We start from the raw sequence: 7,682 nt of genomic DNA on the forward strand, positions 1-7,682 counted from the left end.
CTTGCTACCGGTTTATTCTAGAGGTAGGCTGAAGTCGTCCACTCCTTGCAAGTTTGTTTGCCACGTGATCGTCTCCAAGAGATGTGAAAGTGCAAAAACTAGGGGTGGGCGTCTGGTGGTTGAGCTAAAATTTTAGGTTATTATTAAAATATTTATATATTACGGTTTGGATCACTGTGGTTCGGTTGGTTTGGTAAATCGTTTAAACAAAAATTAATAATTTAAATATATTTTAAAATTTACAAATTTTAAAAATAAAATAATACTCCATCAGTTCCACAAAGATTAATTTTTTAGTATTTTTACACGTTAAGAAAACACATTAAACTACCATAATAAATGCATCGTTTTATGTAATTTTTAATTTTCAATAACTTTTAACCAATATCAATTCAATAAAGCCAACTAATTTTTTTGAAGTTTACAACTTTTTCATAGAAAACATAAACAATACATCTTTTTGAAACAAACATTTTTTTCTAGAAAATCTATATTAATGGAACGGAGGGAGTATACAATATGTAAATCTAAATAATGTATGACCAAGTAACTAAAATTTACCTGAAAATTAGTTTGGTTTGGATTAGACGAAGAATTTGTGGATCTTTCATATGGTTTTGGTCATGTTTTTAAACCCGGACCGAACCGGCGGTCGGACGGGGTTGAACCATGAACCAAAAATAATTCGGGTTGGATTAATGTTAAAACCCAACTAAAAGCGAACCATCAAAAACCCGGGAAGCGGCAACCCAATGAACCGGCCAAACCCAGTTCGTATATAAGCCAAAATTTGGTTAAAGAGTTACAAAGTTTAATATTCACGTCAAAATTTTTTTTGTCTACTTTTCACTTTGCTTTATTTTCATTTCATGGTCACTTGTTTTGAAGATTTAAATAATTAAAACATTTACGTTTGTGAAATTTTTATTTCAAAATATAACTTTTACCTAATATGTATATAATTTTTTAAAAAAAAATGTGATGAAGATTTAGTGATAAGATTTGAGAATAAAGTTTAAATGTGCTTTTCATATTGATTTTAGATTGTAATTGTTATTTTTAAGTTTTACTACACATTATGGCTAAACATTTTATTTGATATGATTTTTTTTTAATATGCATATTATTTATAAAATATCATTAAATTTAGTTAAATCTAAGTAAACCCGATCAAACCCGGTTCTGTCCCGGTCGAACCACAATGACCCATGATCCAAAAATTTCTGGTTCGCTAGCCGGTCCGGTTTTTAAAACACTAGTTTTGGTGTTTTTGCATATTTTTGCCTATATTTTTATTACATTTGGGTATTGTTTGGACATTTTTAGGTATTTTAAATAATTTATATATATATTTAATCTAATTGGATATTTTGTTAATCTAAAATTATATATATATATATACATATTACATCAATTAATATATTTAATATATTTAAGTATTACAAATGTGTTACATGTATTTTTTCGGTTCGAGTCGGATTCCAGTGTTTAGGTATTAAAATTTTATATATATTTTTTTGTTTTGACAACAAAGAAAATAAACTAATTTTGACTATTTTCAAACTAGAAGTTTCGTATCTATATAAACTATTAATGTATGCTGAATTCGTGCACTCTTTGCAAGTTTGTATGCCATTATGTTTACGTCTCTCTCGCGATATGTGAGACTGTAAAAACGCTAAAAGAACCTCTACATCTACGGAACTCCTCCATATGTACTGTGAATGCGGGCCGATTTTCTAGTGTAAACGTCATCTTCATCAACTTCAAACATTTTGTTTCAAATGCTACCTGAAGTTTTCAAAAACTAATCATACATTTCATTGCGCAAATCAACGCTCTGAACTCCGAATGTGAAGGAGATAAACATTTTCGAATTTTCCTAGCACCGATCAAACCTTCAAAATCTCCTTGCTTGTATACAATTTTAGATCCACAAACAAGTCAAAATCTTTCCATGAACCATCAATTTTTCACCAACGAGGTAAAACTAAACACGGTTGTGCAATAATCAAAGATGAAGTTACTTCCGAGGTCGAACTCAAAATCCCTTCCATTTGTGTGTCACACAAGAGCGCGCCGATCCCGATACCATTAATTTTAGTGATCCTTATCGATATTACCAAATACTTTGTAAAAATAGTTCTTTTAATGAGAAATATTAAAATAATCGTTGTCTAATTATTAAGTTAATAATAAACGTGGCTAGTTCTTATCATTTTTGTTATTTTAATAATAAAAGTTTGATCAAAAAAATTGTAAATAATAATATAAATTATTTTTTAATAAAAGTTAATTATATTTTTATGCTAAAAGGAACTACTCGTACGAGCATTTTATTCCACCAATCGACTAATGCATAACTCAAACTTACTGTTCAAGAAATCGTTTGCGATACTTAAGTGTTTTATATAGTATTAGCGCCTAAAGGGATTATTCAAGGTTTAGGCAGAGCCTAGACTTTAACAAATTATATGTTTATTATGTATCTTATATTTATATTACATATTAAAAATTGTGTTCAACTAAAAAACTATTTTCATAAAATATAAAAATAAGATTTAAAAAGTATCAAAGAAACTTTTGAACGTACATTAAGAAACAAAATTGAAGAGAGAAAAAATATCATCTTTTGTTTATAGACAAATTGATGGTGAAGACAATATAACTACATTAGTCATAATTCACTTTTATGTTACTTAATTTGACTGATTTTAATCAATTAAACTAATTTAGATCGATTGAAACCGATTTCAAACCAAACGAATTGGAGCTCGATTAGCTCGCTCGTGGCTTAAGACAGATCCGCACACGATAGGTCCTTATGAGTCTAGAGGTCTAGATCACCAATTATAAGTTGTGAGTAGTAATGACTGAGTTCATTCCGTTAATATTAAAGGGTTGTTAATTTCTTGATTGTTAGTGACTAGTCAAATCTCGTTCCGCATTAAGTACTATAAAAGTTTATGCAGAGAGACTGATCTAGAAATGCTTCACTAAGTAACACATTGACTCATGCACTCCTCTTGTTATTACCGGGAATGATGTGGGGGAGGCAAATATTAAAATTGAACAGCGATCTTACATTCATACGGAGTGAAGAACATGGTCAACTCCGTACTGGAACACCTATACCTAAGGCTGGGCATAAAATCCAAAACCCGAAATCCGGACCGAATCCGAACCGAAACACCCGATCCGTACCTGATCTGAAATATAAAAAATACCTCAATGGATCTTATAGGGTGTTACAAAACATATCCGAACCCAAAGTGTTATTAACCGAACCCGAACGCGTAACCCGAAAACCCGAAAACCCGAAAAAATATCTGAAGAAACCGATTCGAATATCGAAATTAATATATAATATAAATATTTGAAACATAAATATGTACTTCAAATATTCAATTTCATATTTATTTGGATATGATATCTAACAATAAGTATTGAAAATTTAAATAAACACCTTAAATACTCCATTATATACAAAGAATGATATATTTCTTATGTTTTACTTTTAAATTTTAGATTTTACTTTGGATATACCCGAACCGATCCGATATAACCCGAATCCGAATGATATATGGTTACTTCGGACATATCCGAACCGATCCGAAACCGAATTGTTATATCCGAATCCGAAGTGTTATATCCGAATCCGATCCGTACTTGTAAATTTACTAGAATGAGACCTATGAGGTGTTACAAAGCGGAACCAAAATCCAAAAAACCCGATCCGAACCCGAACGGGTACCCGAACGCCCAGACCTACCTATACCTATCATGAAGCGGACTTATTCAAAAGAGTTTTGAAGCGCTTTGAATCGTAATAGACAAATTCACTAAAGTAAATGCTAATAAATGCCGATTCCTTAGAAGTAAAAGGAGAATGCTAAAAAAAAAGAAGAGAATGCTAAAAATAATTTCGAATTAAGAAAACAAGATAATGATATATGATAAGGATAAGAACTTCTCTAAACACAATGTTGACTCATTATTGAAATCTACTAGTTCCTCTATCTCTGCTTATTTTATGAAATCATCAAATAATATAGACCACTTGCTCTGGTTTTCCACATCACTCAATTTCAACAACAAAAATTCTTTCGCATTTGCCTCAAAATCCTTTAATTCTTGCGTCTCCGGTTTCCTACATACAAATATCAACAGTTAAAGTTTACTTCTACCATCTGAAAAATGATCATTAAATAATTTTACTACAAGGAAGAGTTAGACCAAAACAGTACAATATTATTTTATCTTTGAAGTTTTTTCTTTTCTTTTTTGTAACACAAAACTTTGAAAGTTATAGAAACAAATAATGTGTAAGTTATGTAAATTATGAAGTAAAAGAGATGTGAAAAACCAATGCATCTCGTTTTAGCAAAACTATGAATTGAAGTAAAAGAAATGAAAAGCGAAATTAGTATGGACAACAATGTTGCAAGTGTTCAGTTAATCACCAAAGAGGACGAAGAAGAAGAAGACGAAGCTATGAGATTATTTGCTTCGACTGAGAAAACAGCTCCTGATCCATCTTTCACTTTGATGCTTGACGAACCTAACAAAAACATATTTGGTTATTTATTTAATCGATGGTAACCTAGTTTAATGAAAAAAAAAAAACTAGGATAGCACCAAACCAACTTTTTGTTCTTAAACTAGCACTCAAGTCTCAAAGTTACAAAAATATGTTTTATTAAAGAGGTAAATATACACTTACATACTTTGAGTTATTTAATCCAAACCTTAAGGTTTAAAGTTAAGGGGTGGAGTTTTGGAATTATGGTTTAAAATTTTATAAAATAAAAAATAAATACCAAAAAATTAAAAAAAAAATTTAAAAAGCATTTTTAAAAAGTATTTTTGAATTATAAAAAGAAAATTTGAAAAAAAATAAAAAAAAAATCAAAAAAAATTATAAAAAAATTCGAATCTGAAAACATATAATCTGAAACTATAAATTTTTTTATTTTATTTTATTTTATTTGTTTTTATTTATTTTTGTTTTTTATTTAATTTTAAACCAATGATATTAAAGATATTTTATTCTTTAATGAATGTCATTTTTGTGACTTTCACTTTCTAGTGTCATTTTTAAGACAAAAACTCAAAAGATGTTATTATTGACAATTGCCCTAGTTTAATTCTCAGGTTCCAGGTACTTACAGTTGTGTTCTGCCCATCCAACGACCTCATTATCCAGATCGTATACTACCAACTTGTTTGAAAGCACCAAATCTGCATATGTAGAAACCACATATGGAGTCAGATACAAGAAAATTGTCGTAAAGTAAAAGCAGTTAAAAATGATAACCTCCCAAAAGGATGACATCAGATCCGTCCTGATTCGTCAGTCCACCAGATTGCCAACCAAAGCAATACAAATCTTTCTGTCGGTGAAATGAAAAGAGAGAGAGAGTGAGCTCAATTTGTGGATGAGACAAGATTAAGAACGCTCTCTCTGAATAATTATGCAAGAACTATGTTGTCTGTCGGTATAAAAAACTCAGAAGTAAGAAGTTGGCTATTGACTTACACGAAGGGAGAAAAGATAGTCGTGCGGATAAACACTCATTTTGAGTTTGTCCTCGAAATGAAGATTGACTACCGGAAATGCTTTATCTGTGCTGCAGGAAACAAGGAAGAATATCTTACAACATGTAATATACTCCACATCAAGACGTTCAAGGAACACATGAGTCATCTTACTTTAACGTGAAACTGAAGCACGCAAAAGTCTCCTGTACCGTGTGCAGTTTGATCGGTTGCCGAGCAGTAATCTGAAAACATATATGTGAGGATCGTGATTAGAGAGTTAAAAAAAAAAAAAAAAAATAGTGGAAAAGAGTTTCACCTTCTGAAGTAGCGAGGTGTAGAGATTCTCTGGCAAGTAAGCTAAAGTTGTACCACTGTCAATAATGGTTCCTCCATTCCCGCCAAAAACAGCTAAGCTTGGTGGGAGAGCAACAGGTTCTCCACCTACATCTATCCCCTTTAAAATGACGTTGTAATGTAACCTAAAAAAAAAAAAAAGTTTAATTAATATAAGCAACACCACCAAAAAAGACAGAACCAAGATTGTCTGGTCTGGTCTGGTCTCACTTACTGATTCGGAACCAAAGGAGTAAACTTCACTAGTGGAGATTCGACTTCCCCAACAGCAAAAATTCCACCTCCGTTACATTGTCTAGACAATGTGAAAAGATTCTCTTCTTATTCCGGGCGGCAGCGAGTTGCGAAATGATAGAGGTATTAGCTTGTCCAAATCCCATAATGCCATCAACTGCAGAGTCAGTCTTCCCAAGTTGTCCAGATTGATTGCTTCCACACCCGAACACGACTTCCTGGGAAAGAGGTGCAGTTCGGAGGTTTCCAGTGACTTGATCCAGGGTAACGTTATCCTTGACGAACACTCCATCACTTGCGCTCCCATCTCCATACACAACATGATAACTACATGTCTTCATGGGTTCGCAAGCGTCCGGTTGTGAGACGAAGGAGCAGAAATCATCTTCGCACCCAACTTTCTTGGATGTGGAGGAAGCTTTTGAGTCGTACAAGGACAGAGGTATCTTACACATCAAACATATAAACACCAGTTGAGAGAAATGTTTCTGAAAGGTCAAGTAAGAGTTTGAAAGAAGCATCATTACATTGAGATCAGTTTTGACTGGACATTTAGGACAAGGTGCACAGTTGACCCAAAGTATATCACTTCCTGTGTCAACTTGAACATGGTAGTCCTTTGGCGGTGATCCAAGCTTGATCTTCGTGAAGTACAATCTGAAACTATACACATGTCAAACAATAAATAATCTAGCGATATAGCTATTTTGGATTGTAGAAGAGAACCCGATTGAATCAGCTCGGCTATCCCCGGCGAGAGGTAGATGAAGGTTGGCAAGCATTCTAGCGTGACGGAAGCTGTCGTGAGATCTGAGCTCCGATAGCTGTTTATCTTTCCGGCGAACTTATGCGTCACATTAAACACGAAATTACACGAAGCTAATTGGATCACGGCCATGGACACCGCCGCAAAGATGCGTAGAGTTACACTCAGATTCATCACCCTCGTCGTTTATGTAAACTAGAGATTATCTCTCCTTCGCTCCTATTTCAAATTTCAGTTATAAGAAAAAAAAAAAGAAATTAAGAAAACTTGAAATTGCTTTGAAATGTATTTGACTTTTTGTTTCTGATATTTTATTTTTTGTTGACGTCTTTAGATTTGGTATGTGATGATGAAAACTTAAATTCAAACATGAACCAAAGGAAGGGAGGGAGACATGGGAACGAGAAGAGAGGGAAACCCAACCAAAAGCGACGCCTTTTCAACGGTGATTGACTTTTGGGAAATATGCATCTGTAGGACTATAACCAAAAAAATTATAACAAAAATAAAACAAGAAGAAATAAAGTAATGATCATTACGAAGTTGCATTAAAACATAACCGATAAATTTTTAAATGGAAGAATATTTCTATACTTTAATATTAAGATTATTATAGTAAATTTTTTTTATGAAATCACATCAAATATATAATATTTTGCGTTTAAAATTTTATAAATGTTTGCTTTATTATATATGTTATTTGGAAATTATTTTAAAAAGAAACTTCAATAAAATTTTTTAATTGATTAAAGATATCTTAGTTTATGTTATTTAAATTATTATTTTG

At 32.0% G+C, this 7,682-nt stretch overlaps 1 pseudogene; it reads right to left on the reverse strand.

The window, feature by feature from the left end:
* Positions 1 to 4,127: 4,127 nt before the first annotated feature.
* On the reverse strand, positions 4,128 to 7,069 carry LOC125594266 (annotated as a pseudogene).
* Positions 7,070 to 7,682: the final 613 nt, after the last annotated feature.

The sequence above is a fragment of the Brassica napus genome (assembly GCF_020379485.1).
Source record: "Brassica napus cultivar Da-Ae chromosome A5 unlocalized genomic scaffold, Da-Ae chrA05_Random_30, whole genome shotgun sequence".
Classification (NCBI taxonomy): Eukaryota; Viridiplantae; Streptophyta; class Magnoliopsida; order Brassicales; family Brassicaceae; genus Brassica; species Brassica napus.